This window comes from Furipterus horrens, unplaced genomic scaffold, assembly GCF_987537825.1.
Source record: "Furipterus horrens unplaced genomic scaffold, mFurHor1.1.pri manual_scaffold_11, whole genome shotgun sequence".
Taxonomy (NCBI): Eukaryota; Metazoa; Chordata; class Mammalia; order Chiroptera; family Furipteridae; genus Furipterus; species Furipterus horrens.
In genome coordinates, this window is record NW_028327181.1 from 36,142,401 (window position 1) to 36,164,336 (window position 21,936).

A 21,936-nucleotide genomic window follows, 5' to 3' on the forward strand; every position below is an offset into this window, starting at 1 on the left:
AGCTCCAGCTCTCGCGGAACACTGACTGCGTATTTTGCATTGAATTATTACAGGACAACAGAGAAGCCACCAGATGGTAGAGAAGTAAAAAATCACACTCGATATATAACAACATAAATTAAAAAGGCAGAAAAAGGCGAAATTCTAAAGATTATAAAAAAACGAACTTACTTTTTTTTTGATGTTATTCCTCGTGTTTATTGTTTTTTACTTTTTGTCCTGAAATGAGCTGGCGCGGCCCTGACGAACCGGTGCGGCGAGTTGTGTGGCCATCGTCCCGCAAAGTGAAAGGTCGTCCGTTCCATTCGCGGTCAGGTTCAGTCCCCAGGCGGGTGGCATTCCAGAGGCAATGGGTCGATGGTTCTCTCCCTCTCTCCTTCCTCTCGTCTCTCTCTAAAAATAAATGAAAGTCTTTACAAACCAAGTTTGTGCATTTCCGAAGCTTTCGTAGGCAACCCAAGACAAAGTAGGCATTTACTTCACTTTATTCCCTACTTACACTAAAATAAACAGACCAAAGGCAGGCCTGAATAAAAGACTTCATTATATCAATTATATTGCTTAAGAGAGTTATATTAATTATGACTCTTTCGTACTGGATCCCAACACCTATCCCTTTTCATCTCCCATACCGACAAATCGGAAAAGCAAAACACAACAAAGAGATAACACCCATCGAGTCTACAAGGAGCTCAGGACCAAGGCATAAATTCCATGCCCTGGGTTCTATGGGTGGGTATATACACAGTCAGTGTACATCTGTGCATCTTGTCACTTAGAGACACTCGGTTACCTGTCGCCGGTCTGCATGTTCTCTTCCCTCACAAGGCCCACTCCCTCTTTTACATTCCTCAGGAGAGTCTGTTTGTTTTCAAATCCTGAGGGTTTCCTGGATTGTCCTTCTCACTGCTCTGGCACTGACTATCTGACAACCATGCTAGTGAGAGAAATGCCTTCAGCTTGCCATTTCCTTTGGCTTTTACTTCTGACACTGTTGACAGATGTCCCCCATGGTCCCCAGCCTGGCCCACCTGCACCCAGCCCTCGCTCCCCCTCCCCTGGCCTTCCCCACACTACTGCCTGTGACGGGCTGGGCACATCGCTGCTTTCTCCATCATCACTTACAGCCGGTGCCACCGCCTTCGGGAAAACGCAGTCATTTGCGTCATATTTACAGGTTCCAGAGGCATCTCATCCCTCAGCTCAAAGGACTACTGACACCAATGCTGAACTCGTTTACGTGTCAGCTCAGTCATAGGAAGTACGGCACTTTCTTCACTTTGCAAAACGACTCTGATGCTGACAGTCTACACCTGTCAAGAGCCGTGCACAAACAAAGGGCTCTGTACCATTTCGACATCATTACATTATGCTTTTCATGTTACACTGACTTAGTGAGGTAACTGTTTCCAAAAGTAGTGAAACCAAGGAACTAAGAGGGAGAAACAAGAAGGTGAAACCGGGTTGGGACCCCGAACCCTAACGGTTCCTGTGCAGCAGTTGGGACAACAGATGAAGAGCAAAGGCAGACGTGCACATCCCTCAATCAGCTAATTTGGTAGACATAGGAATGGAGACATTATCAGAAACTGTTTGCTGAAAGAGCAGCTGCCGGTGCAAAGCCAGAGGAGAGCACATGGGAGCTCGTTTTCCAAATATGCTCCTTCTTTTGTAGCATGCTGTTCCACTGTGCCCCAAAGATGCACAGAGCTAGAGCAGTAATAACATACGGAAAGGTGAAATCATACCTCCTTCGCTTTTGAAACGAGTTTGGCCTTGATGGAGAGATAAAGTGTGTTCGCGCTCAACAACGGTCTTAAGGGCTGCGAGAAAGCCTTACCTTTTCTAGATGGCTCTTCCTGACGACCGCGGGCTTTTCTAAGCAGGTTTCTGCTACCCGGTCTCCACGGTGCCTCACGCAGTCTGTGGAGGTAAGTTTTAGGTTGGGATCACTGTGCGCACGAAAAGCAAACTCTTACGATGTCTCACTCACTACCGGGACTATACAAAAGTCTCCTAGGGCAGTGAAGCCGGTTCCACTCAGGGGCATAGAAGTTTGCTAAGATCATGGAAGCATCACAAAGTACCTCAATCCTTCTGACCGGCTGAGGTCTTCTACTCCTGTCGGTGCGTATTACTTTGCTTGCAGCCTCCACTCGATCCAATGAAAAACAAACAAAACCAAAACAATGCATGAGAAAATATCCAACAAGTCCACTTTTTCCGTTCTAATTCAAAAGAAAGACAACAGGTTATATGCCACCATGTACACAACCAAAGGACCAGAAGCCCTCGGATACCAAAAAACAGTCCCCTTACGAAGGAAACTGGTAAAGGGGTCATAATCTCGGCACGGCTGCCCTTTAAAACCTTCTCATTGGCTCAGTGTTGTCAGGAAAAAAAAAGTGAGATGTTATCGGTACATCCTAGGCTTTGAGAAATATTCACAAATTGTGAACCAACTTGGTGGAATCACAGCAACTAAAGATACAAAAACTGACTATAGTCACAACACATGTCCTTAGAATTCCGGAGACCTAAGGCCGGTCACAGAGGTCGGGTCACAGATGGCAGAACTGAGCACAGGACACACAGATCACATCACTGAGGGCAGGTCACAGAGGGCTGGTCCTGATGGAAGTACTGAGCGAAGGTCACTAGAGCAAGTCACTGAGCGAGGTCATAGAGGGCAAGTCACAGACGGCAGGTCACAAAAGACAGATGCCAGAGGGCAGGTCATGAAGGAGGTCACAGATGTGAGGGAGAGCATACAGGGCAAGACCCTGAGGGAGGTCAAAGAGAGCATGTTACTGAGGCAGTCAAAGAGGGCAGGGCAGTGAGTGAGGACACAGGGCCAAGTCACGGAGGGTAGGTCACCGGGGCATCTCATGGAAGTCATGTCACTGAGGGAGGTCATGGGGAGCAGGTCACAAATACCACATGAAGGAAGCCAGAACTTAGAGCAGGTCACAGATGCCTGGTCACAGTGGACAGTCACTGAGTACAGGTCACAGATGGATGGTCCCAGAGGGCAGTTCACAGAGAGCAGGTCACAGACAGCGGTCATAGCATGTTACTGAGGGAGGTCATAGAATGCAGGTCAAGGAGGGCAGGTCACAGGAGCCTAGTCAAAGAATGAAGGTTTCAGAGGGCAAGGTCACAGACAGCAGGTCACTAGGGCAGGTCACTGGAGCCAGGTCACAGAGGGCACATCATACCGGGCATGTCACAGATAGCAGGTAAGAGAGGGCAGGACACGGAAGGCAGGTGACTGAGGCAGGTCACACAGAGCTGCTCACTGATGGCAGGAATGAAGCAATACTGGGTTGAAATAGCCAACTTGCCTTCATCATGCCATTGACTTCAGAAACACCAGAACGTTCAAGCCACAGGGAACAAGGATGAAAGGTCCCCATAGCATGCCCTTCTTCACTTAACAGGCACCGATGTCAGTCTCAAGTGCTTTACATGAGAAACGACACGACCTTCTGGCAGTGCACAAAGAGCACACCCACCCAGCTCCAGCTCTCGCGGAACACTGACTGCGTATTTTGCATTGAATTATTACAGGACAACAGAGAAGCCACCAGATGGTAGAGAAGTAAAAAATCACACTCGATATATAACAACATAAATTAAAAAGGCAGAAAAAGGCGAAATTCTAAAGATTATAAAAAAACGAACTTACTTTTTTTTTGATGTTATTCCTCGTGTTTATTGTTTTTTACTTTTTGTCCTGAAATGAGCTGGCGCGGCCCTGACGAACCGGTGCGGCGAGTTGTGTGGCCATCGTCCCGCAAAGTGAAAGGTCGTCCGTTCCATTCGCGGTCAGGTTCAGTCCCCAGGCGGGTGGCATTCCAGAGGCAATGGGTCGATGGTTCTCTCCCTCTCTCCTTCCTCTCGTCTCTCTCTAAAAATAAATGAAAGTCTTTACAAACCAAGTTTGTGCATTTCCGAAGCTTTCGTAGGCAACCCAAGACAAAGTAGGCATTTACTTCACTTTATTCCCTACTTACACTAAAATAAACAGACCAAAGGCAGGCCTGAATAAAAGACTTCATTATATCAATTATATTGCTTAAGAGAGTTATATTAATTATGACTCTTTCGTACTGGATCCCAACACCTATCCCTTTTCATCTCCCATACCGACAAATCGGAAAAGCAAAACACAACAAAGAGATAACACCCATCGAGTCTACAAGGAGCTCAGGACCAAGGCATAAATTCCATGCCCTGGGTTCTATGGGTGGGTATATACACAGTCAGTGTACATCTGTGCATCTTGTCACTTAGAGACACTCGGTTACCTGTCGCCGGTCTGCATGTTCTCTTCCCTCACAAGGCCCACTCCCTCTTTTACATTCCTCAGGAGAGTCTGTTTGTTTTCAAATCCTGAGGGTTTCCTGGATTGTCCTTCTCACTGCTCTGGCACTGACTATCTGACAACCATGCTAGTGAGAGAAATGCCTTCAGCTTGCCATTTCCTTTGGCTTTTACTTCTGACACTGTTGACAGATGTCCCCCATGGTCCCCAGCCTGGCCCACCTGCACCCAGCCCTCGCTCCCCCTCCCCTGGCCTTCCCCACACTACTGCCTGTGACGGGCTGGGCACATCGCTGCTTTCTCCATCATCACTTACAGCCGGTGCCACCGCCTTCGGGAAAACGCAGTCATTTGCGTCATATTTACAGGTTCCAGAGGCATCTCATCCCTCAGCTCAAAGGACTACTGACACCAATGCTGAACTCGTTTACGTGTCAGCTCAGTCATAGGAAGTACGGCACTTTCTTCACTTTGCAAAACGACTCTGATGCTGACAGTCTACACCTGTCAAGAGCCGTGCACAAACAAAGGGCTCTGTACCATTTCGACATCATTACATTATGCTTTTCATGTTACACTGACTTAGTGAGGTAACTGTTTCCAAAAGTAGTGAAACCAAGGAACTAAGAGGGAGAAACAAGAAGGTGAAACCGGGTTGGGACCCCGAACCCTAACGGTTCCTGTGCAGCAGTTGGGACAACAGATGAAGAGCAAAGGCAGACGTGCACATCCCTCAATCAGCTAATTTGGTAGACATAGGAATGGAGACATTATCAGAAACTGTTTGCTGAAAGAGCAGCTGCCGGTGCAAAGCCAGAGGAGAGCACATGGGAGCTCGTTTTCCAAATATGCTCCTTCTTTTGTAGCATGCTGTTCCACTGTGCCCCAAAGATGCACAGAGCTAGAGCAGTAATAACATACGGAAAGGTGAAATCATACCTCCTTCGCTTTTGAAACGAGTTTGGCCTTGATGGAGAGATAAAGTGTGTTCGCGCTCAACAACGGTCTTAAGGGCTGCGAGAAAGCCTTACCTTTTCTAGATGGCTCTTCCTGACGACCGCGGGCTTTTCTAAGCAGGTTTCTGCTACCCGGTCTCCACGGTGCCTCACGCAGTCTGTGGAGGTAAGTTTTAGGTTGGGATCACTGTGCGCACGAAAAGCAAACTCTTACGATGTCTCACTCACTACCGGGACTATACAAAAGTCTCCTAGGGCAGTGAAGCCGGTTCCACTCAGGGGCATAGAAGTTTGCTAAGATCATGGAAGCATCACAAAGTACCTCAATCCTTCTGACCGGCTGAGGTCTTCTACTCCTGTCGGTGCGTATTACTTTGCTTGCAGCCTCCACTCGATCCAATGAAAAACAAACAAAACCAAAACAATGCATGAGAAAATATCCAACAAGTCCACTTTTTCCGTTCTAATTCAAAAGAAAGACAACAGGTTATATGCCACCATGTACACAACCAAAGGACCAGAAGCCCTCGGATACCAAAAAACAGTCCCCTTACGAAGGAAACTGGTAAAGGGGTCATAATCTCGGCACGGCTGCCCTTTAAAACCTTCTCATTGGCTCAGTGTTGTCAGGAAAAAAAAAGTGAGATGTTATCGGTACATCCTAGGCTTTGAGAAATATTCACAAATTGTGAACCAACTTGGTGGAATCACAGCAACTAAAGATACAAAAACTGACTATAGTCACAACACATGTCCTTAGAATTCCGGAGACCTAAGGCCGGTCACAGAGGTCGGGTCACAGATGGCAGAACTGAGCACAGGACACACAGATCACATCACTGAGGGCAGGTCACAGAGGGCTGGTCCTGATGGAAGTACTGAGCGAAGGTCACTAGAGCAAGTCACTGAGCGAGGTCATAGAGGGCAAGTCACAGACGGCAGGTCACAAAAGACAGATGCCAGAGGGCAGGTCATGAAGGAGGTCACAGATGTGAGGGAGAGCATACAGGGCAAGACCCTGAGGGAGGTCAAAGAGAGCATGTTACTGAGGCAGTCAAAGAGGGCAGGGCAGTGAGTGAGGACACAGGGCCAAGTCACGGAGGGTAGGTCACCGGGGCATCTCATGGAAGTCATGTCACTGAGGGAGGTCATGGGGAGCAGGTCACAAATACCACATGAAGGAAGCCAGAACTTAGAGCAGGTCACAGATGCCTGGTCACAGTGGACAGTCACTGAGTACAGGTCACAGATGGATGGTCCCAGAGGGCAGTTCACAGAGAGCAGGTCACAGACAGCGGTCATAGCATGTTACTGAGGGAGGTCATAGAATGCAGGTCAAGGAGGGCAGGTCACAGGAGCCTAGTCAAAGAATGAAGGTTTCAGAGGGCAAGGTCACAGACAGCAGGTCACTAGGGCAGGTCACTGGAGCCAGGTCACAGAGGGCACATCATACCGGGCATGTCACAGATAGCAGGTAAGAGAGGGCAGGACACGGAAGGCAGGTGACTGAGGCAGGTCACACAGAGCTGCTCACTGATGGCAGGAATGAAGCAATACTGGGTTGAAATAGCCAACTTGCCTTCATCATGCCATTGACTTCAGAAACACCAGAACGTTCAAGCCACAGGGAACAAGGATGAAAGGTCCCCATAGCATGCCCTTCTTCACTTAACAGGCACCGATGTCAGTCTCAAGTGCTTTACATGAGAAACGACACGACCTTCTGGCAGTGCACAAAGAGCACACCCACCCAGCTCCAGCTCTCGCGGAACACTGACTGCGTATTTTGCATTGAATTATTACAGGACAACAGAGAAGCCACCAGATGGTAGAGAAGTAAAAAATCACACTCGATATATAACAACATAAATTAAAAAGGCAGAAAAAGGCGAAATTCTAAAGATTATAAAAAAACGAACTTACTTTTTTTTTGATGTTATTCCTCGTGTTTATTGTTTTTTACTTTTTGTCCTGAAATGAGCTGGCGCGGCCCTGACGAACCGGTGCGGCGAGTTGTGTGGCCATCGTCCCGCAAAGTGAAAGGTCGTCCGTTCCATTCGCGGTCAGGTTCAGTCCCCAGGCGGGTGGCATTCCAGAGGCAATGGGTCGATGGTTCTCTCCCTCTCTCCTTCCTCTCGTCTCTCTCTAAAAATAAATGAAAGTCTTTACAAACCAAGTTTGTGCATTTCCGAAGCTTTCGTAGGCAACCCAAGACAAAGTAGGCATTTACTTCACTTTATTCCCTACTTACACTAAAATAAACAGACCAAAGGCAGGCCTGAATAAAAGACTTCATTATATCAATTATATTGCTTAAGAGAGTTATATTAATTATGACTCTTTCGTACTGGATCCCAACACCTATCCCTTTTCATCTCCCATACCGACAAATCGGAAAAGCAAAACACAACAAAGAGATAACACCCATCGAGTCTACAAGGAGCTCAGGACCAAGGCATAAATTCCATGCCCTGGGTTCTATGGGTGGGTATATACACAGTCAGTGTACATCTGTGCATCTTGTCACTTAGAGACACTCGGTTACCTGTCGCCGGTCTGCATGTTCTCTTCCCTCACAAGGCCCACTCCCTCTTTTACATTCCTCAGGAGAGTCTGTTTGTTTTCAAATCCTGAGGGTTTCCTGGATTGTCCTTCTCACTGCTCTGGCACTGACTATCTGACAACCATGCTAGTGAGAGAAATGCCTTCAGCTTGCCATTTCCTTTGGCTTTTACTTCTGACACTGTTGACAGATGTCCCCCATGGTCCCCAGCCTGGCCCACCTGCACCCAGCCCTCGCTCCCCCTCCCCTGGCCTTCCCCACACTACTGCCTGTGACGGGCTGGGCACATCGCTGCTTTCTCCATCATCACTTACAGCCGGTGCCACCGCCTTCGGGAAAACGCAGTCATTTGCGTCATATTTACAGGTTCCAGAGGCATCTCATCCCTCAGCTCAAAGGACTACTGACACCAATGCTGAACTCGTTTACGTGTCAGCTCAGTCATAGGAAGTACGGCACTTTCTTCACTTTGCAAAACGACTCTGATGCTGACAGTCTACACCTGTCAAGAGCCGTGCACAAACAAAGGGCTCTGTACCATTTCGACATCATTACATTATGCTTTTCATGTTACACTGACTTAGTGAGGTAACTGTTTCCAAAAGTAGTGAAACCAAGGAACTAAGAGGGAGAAACAAGAAGGTGAAACCGGGTTGGGACCCCGAACCCTAACGGTTCCTGTGCAGCAGTTGGGACAACAGATGAAGAGCAAAGGCAGACGTGCACATCCCTCAATCAGCTAATTTGGTAGACATAGGAATGGAGACATTATCAGAAACTGTTTGCTGAAAGAGCAGCTGCCGGTGCAAAGCCAGAGGAGAGCACATGGGAGCTCGTTTTCCAAATATGCTCCTTCTTTTGTAGCATGCTGTTCCACTGTGCCCCAAAGATGCACAGAGCTAGAGCAGTAATAACATACGGAAAGGTGAAATCATACCTCCTTCGCTTTTGAAACGAGTTTGGCCTTGATGGAGAGATAAAGTGTGTTCGCGCTCAACAACGGTCTTAAGGGCTGCGAGAAAGCCTTACCTTTTCTAGATGGCTCTTCCTGACGACCGCGGGCTTTTCTAAGCAGGTTTCTGCTACCCGGTCTCCACGGTGCCTCACGCAGTCTGTGGAGGTAAGTTTTAGGTTGGGATCACTGTGCGCACGAAAAGCAAACTCTTACGATGTCTCACTCACTACCGGGACTATACAAAAGTCTCCTAGGGCAGTGAAGCCGGTTCCACTCAGGGGCATAGAAGTTTGCTAAGATCATGGAAGCATCACAAAGTACCTCAATCCTTCTGACCGGCTGAGGTCTTCTACTCCTGTCGGTGCGTATTACTTTGCTTGCAGCCTCCACTCGATCCAATGAAAAACAAACAAAACCAAAACAATGCATGAGAAAATATCCAACAAGTCCACTTTTTCCGTTCTAATTCAAAAGAAAGACAACAGGTTATATGCCACCATGTACACAACCAAAGGACCAGAAGCCCTCGGATACCAAAAAACAGTCCCCTTACGAAGGAAACTGGTAAAGGGGTCATAATCTCGGCACGGCTGCCCTTTAAAACCTTCTCATTGGCTCAGTGTTGTCAGGAAAAAAAAAGTGAGATGTTATCGGTACATCCTAGGCTTTGAGAAATATTCACAAATTGTGAACCAACTTGGTGGAATCACAGCAACTAAAGATACAAAAACTGACTATAGTCACAACACATGTCCTTAGAATTCCGGAGACCTAAGGCCGGTCACAGAGGTCGGGTCACAGATGGCAGAACTGAGCACAGGACACACAGATCACATCACTGAGGGCAGGTCACAGAGGGCTGGTCCTGATGGAAGTACTGAGCGAAGGTCACTAGAGCAAGTCACTGAGCGAGGTCATAGAGGGCAAGTCACAGAGGGCAGGTCACAAAAGACAGATGCCAGAGGGCAGGTCATGAAGGAGGTCACAGATGTGAGGGAGAGCATACAGGGCAAGACCCTGAGGGAGGTCAAAGAGAGCATGTTACTGAGGCAGTCAAAGAGGGCAGGGCAGTGAGTGAGGACACAGGGCCAAGTCACGGAGGGTAGGTCACCGGGGCATCTCATGGAAGTCATGTCACTGAGGGAGGTCATGGGGAGCAGGTCACAAATACCACATGAAGGAAGCCAGAACTTAGAGCAGGTCACAGATGCCTGGTCACAGTGGACAGTCACTGAGTACAGGTCACAGATGGATGGTCCCAGAGGGCAGTTCACAGAGAGCAGGTCACAGACAGCGGTCATAGCATGTTACTGAGGGAGGTCATAGAATGCAGGTCAAGGAGGGCAGGTCACAGGAGCCTAGTCAAAGAATGAAGGTTTCAGAGGGCAAGGTCACAGACAGCAGGTCACTAGGGCAGGTCACTGGAGCCAGGTCACAGAGGGCACATCATACCGGGCATGTCACAGATAGCAGGTAAGAGAGGGCAGGACACGGAAGGCAGGTGACTGAGGCAGGTCACACAGAGCTGCTCACTGATGGCAGGAATGAAGCAATACTGGGTTGAAATAGCCAACTTGCCTTCATCATGCCATTGACTTCAGAAACACCAGAACGTTCAAGCCACAGGGAACAAGGATGAAAGGTCCCCATAGCATGCCCTTCTTCACTTAACAGGCACCGATGTCAGTCTCAAGTGCTTTACATGAGAAACGACACGACCTTCTGGCAGTGCACAAAGAGCACACCCACCCAGCTCCAGCTCTCGCGGAACACTGACTGCGTATTTTGCATTGAATTATTACAGGACAACAGAGAAGCCACCAGATGGTAGAGAAGTAAAAAATCACACTCGATATATAACAACATAAATTAAAAAGGCAGAAAAAGGCGAAATTCTAAAGATTATAAAAAAACGAACTTACTTTTTTTTTGATGTTATTCCTCGTGTTTATTGTTTTTTACTTTTTGTCCTGAAATGAGCTGGCGCGGCCCTGACGAACCGGTGCGGCGAGTTGTGTGGCCATCGTCCCGCAAAGTGAAAGGTCGTCCGTTCCATTCGCGGTCAGGTTCAGTCCCCAGGCGGGTGGCATTCCAGAGGCAATGGGTCGATGGTTCTCTCCCTCTCTCCTTCCTCTCGTCTCTCTCTAAAAATAAATGAAAGTCTTTACAAACCAAGTTTGTGCATTTCCGAAGCTTTCGTAGGCAACCCAAGACAAAGTAGGCATTTACTTCACTTTATTCCCTACTTACACTAAAATAAACAGACCAAAGGCAGGCCTGAATAAAAGACTTCATTATATCAATTATATTGCTTAAGAGAGTTATATTAATTATGACTCTTTCGTACTGGATCCCAACACCTATCCCTTTTCATCTCCCATACCGACAAATCGGAAAAGCAAAACACAACAAAGAGATAACACCCATCGAGTCTACAAGGAGCTCAGGACCAAGGCATAAATTCCATGCCCTGGGTTCTATGGGTGGGTATATACACAGTCAGTGTACATCTGTGCATCTTGTCACTTAGAGACACTCGGTTACCTGTCGCCGGTCTGCATGTTCTCTTCCCTCACAAGGCCCACTCCCTCTTTTACATTCCTCAGGAGAGTCTGTTTGTTTTCAAATCCTGAGGGTTTCCTGGATTGTCCTTCTCACTGCTCTGGCACTGACTATCTGACAACCATGCTAGTGAGAGAAATGCCTTCAGCTTGCCATTTCCTTTGGCTTTTACTTCTGACACTGTTGACAGATGTCCCCCATGGTCCCCAGCCTGGCCCACCTGCACCCAGCCCTCGCTCCCCCTCCCCTGGCCTTCCCCACACTACTGCCTGTGACGGGCTGGGCACATCGCTGCTTTCTCCATCATCACTTACAGCCGGTGCCACCGCCTTCGGGAAAACGCAGTCATTTGCGTCATATTTACAGGTTCCAGAGGCATCTCATCCCTCAGCTCAAAGGACTACTGACACCAATGCTGAACTCGTTTACGTGTCAGCTCAGTCATAGGAAGTACGGCACTTTCTTCACTTTGCAAAACGACTCTGATGCTGACAGTCTACACCTGTCAAGAGCCGTGCACAAACAAAGGGCTCTGTACCATTTCGACATCATTACATTATGCTTTTCATGTTACACTGACTTAGTGAGGTAACTGTTTCCAAAAGTAGTGAAACCAAGGAACTAAGAGGGAGAAACAAGAAGGTGAAACCGGGTTGGGACCCCGAACCCTAACGGTTCCTGTGCAGCAGTTGGGACAACAGATGAAGAGCAAAGGCAGACGTGCACATCCCTCAATCAGCTAATTTGGTAGACATAGGAATGGAGACATTATCAGAAACTGTTTGCTGAAAGAGCAGCTGCCGGTGCAAAGCCAGAGGAGAGCACATGGGAGCTCGTTTTCCAAATATGCTCCTTCTTTTGTAGCATGCTGTTCCACTGTGCCCCAAAGATGCACAGAGCTAGAGCAGTAATAACATACGGAAAGGTGAAATCATACCTCCTTCGCTTTTGAAACGAGTTTGGCCTTGATGGAGAGATAAAGTGTGTTCGCGCTCAACAACGGTCTTAAGGGCTGCGAGAAAGCCTTACCTTTTCTAGATGGCTCTTCCTGACGACCGCGGGCTTTTCTAAGCAGGTTTCTGCTACCCGGTCTCCACGGTGCCTCACGCAGTCTGTGGAGGTAAGTTTTAGGTTGGGATCACTGTGCGCACGAAAAGCAAACTCTTACGATGTCTCACTCACTACCGGGACTATACAAAAGTCTCCTAGGGCAGTGAAGCCGGTTCCACTCAGGGGCATAGAAGTTTGCTAAGATCATGGAAGCATCACAAAGTACCTCAATCCTTCTGACCGGCTGAGGTCTTCTACTCCTGTCGGTGCGTATTACTTTGCTTGCAGCCTCCACTCGATCCAATGAAAAACAAACAAAACCAAAACAATGCATGAGAAAATATCCAACAAGTCCACTTTTTCCGTTCTAATTCAAAAGAAAGACAACAGGTTATATGCCACCATGTACACAACCAAAGGACCAGAAGCCCTCGGATACCAAAAAACAGTCCCCTTACGAAGGAAACTGGTAAAGGGGTCATAATCTCGGCACGGCTGCCCTTTAAAACCTTCTCATTGGCTCAGTGTTGTCAGAAAAAAAAATGTGAGATGTTATCCTAGGCTTTGAGAAATATTCACAAATTGTGAACCAACTTGGTGGAATCACAGCAACTAAAGATACAAAAACTGACTATAGTCACAACACATGTCCTTAGAATTCCGGAGACCTAAGGCCGGTCACAGAGGTCGGGTCACAGATGGCAGAACTGAGGACAGGACACACAGATCACATCACTGAGGGCAGGTCACAGAGGGCTGGTCCTGATGGAAGTACTGAGCGAAGGTCACTAGAGCAAGTCACTGAGCGAGGTCATAGAGGGCAAGTCACAGACGGCAGGTCACAAAAGACAGATGCCAGAGGGCAGGTCATGAAGGAGGTCACAGATGTGAGGGAGAGCATACAGGGCAAGACCCTGAGGGAGGTCAAATAGAGCATGTTACTGAGGCAGTCACAGAGGGCAGGGCAGTGAGTGAGGACACAGGGCCAAGTCACGGAGGGTAGGTCACCGGGGCATCTCATGGAAGTCATGTCACTGAGGGAGGTCATGGGGAGCAGGTCACAAATACCACATGAAGGAAGCCAGAACTTAGAGCAGGTCACAGATGCCTGGTCACAGTGGACAGTCACTGAGTACAGGTCACAGATGGATGGTCCCAGAGGGCAGTTCACAGAGAGCAGGTCACAGACAGCGGTCATAGCATGTTACTGAGGGAGGTCATAGAATGCAGGTCAAGGAGGGCAGGTCACAGGAGCCTAGTCAAAGAATGAAGGTTTCAGAGGGCAAGGTCACAGACAGCAGGTCACTAGGGCAGGTCACTGGAGCCAGGTCACAGAGGGCACATCATACTGGGCATGTCACAGATAGCAGGTAAGAGAGGGCAGGACACGGAAGGCAGGTGACTGAGGCAGGTCACACAGAGCTGCTCACTGATGGCAGGAATGAAGCAATACTGGGTTGAAATAGCCAACTTGCCTTCATCATGCCATTGACTTCAGAAACACCAGAACGTTCAAGCCAGAGGGAACATGGATGAAAGGTCCCCATAGCATGCCCTTCTTCACTTAACAGGCACCGATGTCAGTCTCAAGTGCTTTACATGAGAAACGACACGACCTTCTGGCAGTGCACAAAGAGCACACCCACCCAGCTCCAGCTCTCGCGGAACACTGACTGCGTATTTTGCATTGAATTATTACAGGACAACAGAGAAGCCACCAGATGGTAGAGAAGTAAAAAAATCACACTCGATATATAACAACATAAATTAAAAAGGCAGAAAAAGGCGAAATTCTAAAGATTATAAAAAAACGAACTTACTTTATTTTTGATGTTATTCCTCGTGTTTATTGTTTTTTACTTTTTGTCCTGAAATGAGCTGGCGCGGCCCTGACGAACCGGTGCGGCGAGTTGTGTGGCCATCGTCCCGCAAAGTGAAAGGTCGTCCGTTCCATTCGCGGTCAGGTTCAGTCCCCAGGCGGGTGGCATTCCAGAGGCATTGGGTCGATGGTTCTCTCCCTCTCTCCTTCCTCTCGTCTCTCTCTAAAAATAAATGAAAGTCTTTACAAACCAAGTTTGTGCATTTCCGAAGCTTTCGTAGGCAACCCAAGACAAAGTAGGCATTTACTTCACTTTATTCCCTACTTACACTAAAATAAACAGACCAAAGGCAGGCCTGAATAAAAGACTTCATTATATCAATTATATTGCTTAAGAGAGTTATATTAATTATGACTCTTTCGTACTGGATCCCAACACCTATCCCTTTTCATCTCCCATACCGACAAATCGGAAAAGCAAAACACAACAAAGAGATAACACCCATCGAGTCTACAAGGAGCTTAGGACCAAGGCATAAATTCCATGCCCTGGGTTCTATGGGTGGGTATATACACAGTCAGTGTACATCTGTGCATCTTGTCACTTAGAGACACTCGGTTACCTGTCGCCGGTCTGCATGTTCTCTTCCCTCACAAGGCCCACTCCCTCTTTTACATTCCTCAGGAGAGTCTGTTTGTTTTCAAATCCTGAGGGTTTCCTGTATTGTCCTTCTCACTGCTCTGGCACTGTCTATCTGAGAGCCATGCTAGTGAGAGAAATGCCTTCAGCTTGCCATTTCCTTTGGCTTTTACTTCTGACACTGTTGACAGATGTCCCCCATGGTGCCCAGCCTGGCCCACCTGCACCCAGCCCTCGCTCCCCCTCCCCTGGCCTTCCCCACACTACTGCCTGTGACGGGCTGGGCACATCGCTGCTTTCTCCATCATCACTTACAGCCGGTGCCACCGCCTTCGGGAAAACGCAGTCATTTGCGTCATATTTACAGGTTCCAGAGGCATCTCATCCCTCAGCTCAAAGGACTACTGACACCAATGCTGAACTCGTTTACGTGTCAGCTCAGTCATAGGAAGTACGGCACTTTCTTCACTTTGCAAAACGACTCTGATGCTGACAGTCTACACCTGTCAAGAGCCGTGCACAAACAAAGGGCTCTGTACCATTTCGACATCATTACATTATGCTTTTCATGTTACACTGACTTAGTGAGGTAACTGTTTCCAAAAGTAGTGAAACCAAGGAACTAAGAGGGAGAAACAAGAAGGTGAAACCGGGTTGGGACCCCGAACCCTAACGGTTCCTGTGCAGCAGTTGGGACAACAGATGAAGAGCAAAGGCAGACGTGCACATCCCTCAATCAGCTAATTTGGTAGACATAGGAATGGAGACATTATCAGAAACTGTTTGCTGAAAGAGCAGCTGCCGGTGCAAAGCCAGAGGAGAGCACATGGGAGCTCGTTTTCCAAATATGCTCCTTCTTTTGTAGCATGCTGTTCCACTGTGCCCCAAAGATGCACAGAGCTAGAGCAGTAATAACATACGGAAAGGTGAAATCATACCTCCTTCGCTTTTGAAACGAGTTTGGCCTTGATGGAGAGATAAAGTGTGTTCGCGCTCAACAACGGTCTTAAGGGCTGCGAGAAAGCCTTACCTTTTCTAGATGGCTCTTCCTGACGACCGCGGGCTTTTCTAAGCAGGTTTCTGCTACCCGGTCTCCACGGTGCCTCACGCAGTCTGTGGAGGTAAGTTTTAGGTTGGGATCACTGTGCGCACGAAAAGCAAACTCTTACGATGTCTCACTCACTACCGGGACTATACAAAAGTCTCCTAGGGCAGTGAAGCCGGTTCCACTCAGGGGCATAGAAGTTTGCTAAGATCATGGAAGCATCACAAAGTACCTCAATCCTTCTGACCGGCTGAGGTCTTCTACTCCTGTCGGTGCGTATTACTTTGCTTGCAGCCTCCACTCGATCCAATGAAAAACAAACAAAACCAAAACAATGCATGAGAAAATATCCAACAAGTCCACTTTTTCCGTTCTAATTCAAAAGAAAGACAACAGGTTATATGCCACCATGTACACAACCAAAGGACCAGAAGCCCTCGGATACCAAAAAACAGTCCCCTTACGAAGGAAACTGGTAAAGGGGTCATAATCTCGGCACGGCTGCCCTTTAAAACCTTCTCATTGGCTCAGTGTTGTCAGGAAAAAAAAAGTGAGATGTTATCGGTACATCCTAGGCTTTGAGAAATATTCACAAATTGTGAACCAACTTGGTGGAATCACAGCAACTAAAGATACAAAAACTGACTATAGTCACAACACATGTCCTTAGAATTCCGGAGACCTAAGGCCGGTCACAGAGGTCGGGTCACAGATGGCAGAACTGAGCACAGGACACACAGATCACATCACTGAGGGCAGGTCACAGAGGGCTGGTCCTGATGGAAGTACTGAGCGAAGGTCACTAGAGCAAGTCACTGAGCGAGGTCATAGAGGGCAAGTCACAGACGGCAGGTCACAAAAGACAGATGCCAGAGGGCAGGTCATGAAGGAGGTCACAGATGTGAGGGAGAGCATACAGGGCAAGACCCTGAGGGAGGTCAAAGAGAGCATGTTACTGAGGCAGTCAAAGAGGGCAGGGCAGTGAGTGAGGACACAGGGCCAAGTCACGGAGGGTAGGTCACCGGGGCATCTCATGGAAGTCATGTCACTGAGGGAGGTCATGGGGAGCAGGTCACAAATACCACATGAAGGAAGCCAGAACTTAGAGCAGGTCACAGATGCCTGGTCACAGTGGACAGTCACTGAGTACAGGTCACAGATGGATGGTCCCAGAGGGCAGTTCACAGAGAGCAGGTCACAGACAGCGGTCATAGCATGTTACTGAGGGAGGTCATAGAATGCAGGTCAAGGAGGGCAGGTCACAGGAGCCTAGTCAAAGAATGAAGGTTTCAGAGGGCAAGGTCACAGACAGCAGGTCACTAGGGCAGGTCACTGGAGCCAGGTCACAGAGGGCACATCATACCGGGCATGTCACAGATAGCAGGTAAGAGAGGGCAGGACACGGAAGGCAGGTGACTGAGGCAGGTCACACAGAGCTGCTCACTGATGGCAGGAATGAAGCAATACTGGGTTGAAATAGCCAACTTGCCTTCATCATGCCATTGACTTCAGAAACACCAGAACGTTCAAGCCACAGGGAACAAGGATGAAAGGTCCCCATAGCATGCCCTTCTTCACTTAACAGGCACCGATGTCAGTCTCAAGTGCTTTACATGAGAAACGACACGACCTTCTGGCAGTGCACAAAGAGCACACCCACCCAGCTCCAGCTCTCGCGGAACACTGACTGCGTATTTTGCATTGAATTATTACAGGACAACAGAGAAGCCACCAGATGGTAGAGAAGTAAAAAATCACACTCGATATATAACAACATAAATTAAAAAGGCAGAAAAAGGCGAAATTCTAAAGATTATAAAAAAACGAACTTACTTTTTTTTTGATGTTATTCCTCGTGTTTATTGTTTTTTACTTTTTGTCCTGAAATGAGCTGGCGCGGCCCTGACGAACCGGTGCGGCGAGTTGTGTGGCCATCGTCCCGCAAAGTGAAAGGTCGTCCGTTCCATTCGCGGTCAGGTTCAGTCCCCAGGCGGGTGGCATTCCAGAGGCAATGGGTCGATGGTTCTCTCCCTCTCTCCTTCCTCTCGTCTCTCTCTAAAAATAAATGAAAGTCTTTACAAACCAAGTTTGTGCATTTCCGAAGCTTTCGTAGGCAACCCAAGACAAAGTAGGCATTTACTTCACTTTATTCCCTACTTACACTAAAATAAACAGACCAAAGGCAGGCCTGAATAAAAGACTTCATTATATCAATTATATTGCTTAAGAGAGTTATATTAATTATGACTCTTTCGTACTGGATCCCAACACCTATCCCTTTTCATCTCCCATACCGACAAATCGGAAAAGCAAAACACAACAAAGAGATAACACCCATCGAGTCTACAAGGAGCTCAGGACCAAGGCATAAATTCCATGCCCTGGGTTCTATGGGTGGGTATATACACAGTCAGTGTACATCTGTGCATCTTGTCACTTAGAGACACTCGGTTACCTGTCGCCGGTCTGCATGTTCTCTTCCCTCACAAGGCCCACTCCCTCTTTTACATTCCTCAGGAGAGTCTGTTTGTTTTCAAATCCTGAGGGTTTCCTGGATTGTCCTTCTCACTGCTCTGGCACTGACTATCTGACAACCATGCTAGTGAGAGAAATGCCTTCAGCTTGCCATTTCCTTTGGCTTTTACTTCTGACACTGTTGACAGATGTCCCCCATGGTCCCCAGCCTGGCCCACCTGCACCCAGCCCTCGCTCCCCCTCCCCTGGCCTTCCCCACACTACTGCCTGTGACGGGCTGGGCACATCGCTGCTTTCTCCATCATCACTTACAGCCGGTGCCACCGCCTTCGGGAAAACGCAGTCATTTGCGTCATATTTACAGGTTCCAGAGGCATCTCATCCCTCAGCTCAAAGGACTACTGACACCAATGCTGAACTCGTTTACGTGTCAGCTCAGTCATAGGAAGTACGGCACTTTCTTCACTTTGCAAAACGACTCTGATGCTGACAGTCTACACCTGTCAAGAGCCGTGCACAAACAAAGGGCTCTGTACCATTTCGACATCATTACATTATGCTTTTCATGTTACACTGACTTAGTGAGGTAACTGTTTCCAAAAGTAGTGAAACCAAGGAACTAAGAGGGAGAAACAAGAAGGTGAAACCGGGTTGGGACCCCGAACCCTAACGGTTCCTGTGCAGCAGTTGGGACAACAGATGAAGAGCAAAGGCAGACGTGCACATCCCTCAATCAGCTAATTTGGTAGACATAGGAATGGAGACATTATCAGAAACTGTTTGCTGAAAGAGCAGCTGCCGGTGCAAAGCCAGAGGAGAGCACATGGGAGCTCGTTTTCCAAATATGCTCCTTCTTTTGTAGCATGCTGTTCCACTGTGCCCCAAAGATGCACAGAGCTAGAGCAGTAATAACATACGGAAAGGTGAAATCATACCTCCTTCGCTTTTGAAACGAGTTTGGCCTTGATGGAGAGATAAAGTGTGTTCGCGCTCAACAACGGTCTTAAGGGCTGCGAGAAAGCCTTACCTTTTCTAGATGGCTCTTCCTGACGACCGCGGGCTTTTCTAAGCAGGTTTCTGCTACCCGGTCTCCACGGTGCCTCACGCAGTCTGTGGAGGTAAGTTTTAGGTTGGGATCACTGTGCGCACGAAAAGCAAACTCTTACGATGTCTCACTCACTACCGGGACTATACAAAAGTCTCCTAGGGCAGTGAAGCCGGTTCCACTCAGGGGCATAGAAGTTTGCTAAGATCATGGAAGCATCACAAAGTACCTCAATCCTTCTGACCGGCTGAGGTCTTCTACTCCTGTCGGTGCGTATTACTTTGCTTGCAGCCTCCACTCGATCCAATGAAAAACAAACAAAACCAAAACAATGCATGAGAAAATATCCAACAAGTCCACTTTTTCCGTTCTAATTCAAAAGAAAGACAACAGGTTATATGCCACCATGTACACAACCAAAGGACCAGAAGCCCTCGGATACCAAAAAACAGTCCCCTTACGAAGGAAACTGGTAAAGGGGTCATAATCTCGGCACGGCTGCCCTTTAAAACCTTCTCATTGGCTCAGTGTTGTCAGAAAAAAAAATGTGAGATGTTATCCTAGGCTTTGAGAAATATTCACAAATTGTGAACCAACTTGGTGGAATCACAGCAACTAAAGATACAAAAACTGACTATAGTCACAACACATGTCCTTAGAATTCCGGAGACCTAAGGCCGGTCACAGAGGTCGGGTCACAGATGGCAGAACTGAGGACAGGACACACAGATCACATCACTGAGGGCAGGTCACAGAGGGCTGGTCCTGATGGAAGTACTGAGCGAAGGTCACTAGAGCAAGTCACTGAGCGAGGTCATAGAGGGCAAGTCACAGACGGCAGGTCACAAAAGACAGATGCCAGAGGGCAGGTCATGAAGGAGGTCACAGATGTGAGGGAGAGCATACAGGGCAAGACCCTGAGGGAGGTCAAATAGAGCATGTTACTGAGGCAGTCACAGAGGGCAGGGCAGTGAGTGAGGACACAGGGCCAAGTCACGGAGGGTAGGTCACCGGGGCATCTCATGGAAGTCATGTCACTGAGGGAGGTCATGGGGAGCAGGTCACAAATACCACATGAAGGAAGCCAGAACTTAGAGCAGGTCACAGATGCCTGGTCACAGTGGACAGTCACTGAGTACAGGTCACAGATGGATGGTCCCAGAGGGCAGTTCACAGAGAGCAGGTCACAGACAGCGGTCATAGCATGTTACTGAGGGAGGTCATAGAATGCAGGTCAAGGAGGGCAGGTCACAGGAGCCTAGTCAAAGAATGAAGGTTTCAGAGGGCAAGGTCACAGACAGCAGGTCACTAGGGCAGGTCACTGGAGCCAGGTCACAGAGGGCACATCATACTGGGCATGTCACAGATAGCAGGTAAGAGAGGGCAGGACACGGAAGGCAGGTGACTGAGGCAGGTCACACAGAGCTGCTCACTGATGGCAGGAATGAAGCAATACTGGGTTGAAATAGCCAACTTGCCTTCATCATGCCATTGACTTCAGAAACACCAGAACGTTCAAGCCAGAGGGAACATGGATGAAAGGTCCCCATAGCATGCCCTTCTTCACTTAACAGGCACCGATGTCAGTCTCAAGTGCTTTACATGAGAAACGACACGACCTTCTGGCAGTGCACAAAGAGCACACCCACCCAGCTCCAGCTCTCGCGGAACACTGACTGCGTATTTTGCATTGAATTATTACAGGACAACAGAGAAGCCACCAGATGGTAGAGAAGTAAAAAAATCACACTCGATATATAACAACATAAATTAAAAAGGCAGAAAAAGGCGAAATTCTAAAGATTATAAAAAAACGAACTTACTTTATTTTTGATGTTATTCCTCGTGTTTATTGTTTTTTACTTTTTGTCCTGAAATGAGCTGGCGCGGCCCTGACGAACCGGTGCGGCGAGTTGTGTGGCCATCGTCCCGCAAAGTGAAAGGTCGTCCGTTCCATTCGCGGTCAGGTTCAGTCCCCAGGCGGGTGGCATTCCAGAGGCATTGGGTCGATGGTTCTCTCCCTCTCTCCTTCCTCTCGTCTCTCTCTAAAAATAAATGAAAGTCTTTACAAACCAAGTTTGTGCATTTCCGAAGCTTTCGTAGGCAACCCAAGACAAAGTAGGCATTTACTTCACTTTATTCCCTACTTACACTAAAATAAACAGACCAAAGGCAGGCCTGAATAAAAGACTTCATTATATCAATTATATTGCTTAAGAGAGTTATATTAATTATGACTCTTTCGTACTGGATCCCAACACCTATCCCTTTTCATCTCCCATACCGACAAATCGGAAAAGCAAAACACAACAAAGAGATAACACCCATCGAGTCTACAAGGAGCTTAGGACCAAGGCATAAATTCCATGCCCTGGGTTCTATGGGTGGGTATATACACAGTCAGTGTACATCTGTGCATCTTGTCACTTAGAGACACTCGGTTACCTGTCGCCGGTCTGCATGTTCTCTTCCCTCACAAGGCCCACTCCCTCTTTTACAT